Below are 1,707 nucleotides of genomic sequence, written 5' to 3'. Positions count from 1 at the left end.
GATATTACTTTTTCTATTTTTTCTTCAATGCTTGAGTTTCTCTCTTCCATGTCTTTCTTGTACTGTCTTGGTAAGGCTTACCTCTGAGGTTTTTGTTTGAGTTCCTAAATTTTTAATTTTCAGCCTTATATAGTCCAAGTTTTCTTTCTAGGTCTACTTTCATGTTTCAAATTGTTTTCACCATTTTATCTCACAGTTTATTTGTGTTTCCACAGGCTTCATTGTTTATTCATGTTCTCTTTGAGGTCCTTGAGCATATTCTTTTTTTTCCCTTTTCTTTTTTTTTTTTTTTTTTTTTTCAGATGGGGTTTCTCTGTGTAGCTTTGGAGCCTGTCCTGGAACTTGCTATGTAGACCAGGATGGCCTCAAGATCAGAGCTCCACCTGCCTCTGCCTCCCAAGTGCTGAGATTAAAGGTGTGTGCCACCAACACCCAGCTCTTCATAATATCTACTTTGAAATCCTTGTCTTGTTCTTTGGCTATACTGCATTCTCAGACCTACTCTAACGGGGCTGCTGGGTCTGGTGGAGACAGGCTGTCTTAGCTATTAATGGCTGTATTTTTGTGCTGGTGTTTAAGCACAGTTTAGGATGATTGTGATTCTAGGTGTTCCTATATGGGCTTGTCTTGGTTGGATGGGCATTTCATTACCTCTTTTACTTGGCCTTTCAGGATCTTAGAAAAGTGTGGTGGCTGTGAGTTGTCTAGCAGGGAGTACTTCAGAGTCCCAGAGAGATGTAGACACTGTGGTAGAACTTGTTTTTGGTACTGGGGTCTGGTTTGGAAGGGGGTAACTGAAATGGTTCACAGGGTCTGCCACGAGGTTCACTTGAGTGCCCCAGGAGCCGAATCAGAGACGGAGGATAGGTCCGTAAAAGTAGTCTGATGCAGGGCTAGCGTTGAGACTAGGAAATGGAAGACAGGAAGCAGAATGAAGATCACCTACCTGATTTCCATGCCAGAAGGGTCCGTGTGATCTGGGTAGGGAGTGAGGGAGAAAGGCTGGGTCCCCAATAGTTCTGTGGAGTCCCCAGGAAGTGGAGACAGAGAACAGACCCTGACAAGTGGTATTCTACAAGACTGTGGATGAGACCATTTTTCTTTCTTTCTTTTTCCACTCAAGAATGCGTCTTTATTGACGAATTGGTAAGAAAAAAGAATGGACCCTCCGTAAAAAGAGATGTTGCCTCCAAACAGCAGGGAGGAATGAGACCTGGGGGGCTTCCGAGAAGCCAGTGCTTCCGGTGTGACTGGCTTCCGTGGCCTGGCAAGACTACAGTGTGTCACTACAGCCAACAGTTCCTACCCACCCCTTCCCAGCGTTCTCCCTCCCCCTACAGTCCAAGACTCCCGGCAGCCATTTGCCAATGGGGGTCGTGACTGTTCAGCGTTAGATGTGTCGGGCTCGGCTCTTCATGGGGTCAAAGTGGGTTTTGCTTTGGAAAATTCACAGGAAGGTAAAATGGTTTGAACTCTCTTAGTCCAGTCAAGGGCAAGTATCGCCTGCCCCTCTGAAGGGAAGCGAGCAGAGAATCCCCCTTCTGAAGAGCCTTCTTGTAGGGTCTTTATTAGCATGGAGAGTGGAAATAAGGTTAGAATAATATGTAACTTCGACTTCAAAGTCACTAAGTTCCAGGGCAGAGGGAGCGCCCATCTTGCTCATCCCTGCAGGTGCTGCTCCTGGCTGCCCCAAAATCCTAGAGCTGC

The sequence above is a fragment of the Chionomys nivalis genome, chromosome 21 (genome assembly GCF_950005125.1).
Source record: "Chionomys nivalis chromosome 21, mChiNiv1.1, whole genome shotgun sequence".
NCBI classification, from domain to species: domain Eukaryota; kingdom Metazoa; phylum Chordata; class Mammalia; order Rodentia; family Cricetidae; genus Chionomys; species Chionomys nivalis.
The sequence above is the reverse complement of the archived record's forward strand: the minus strand, read 5'-3'. Positions refer to the sequence as shown.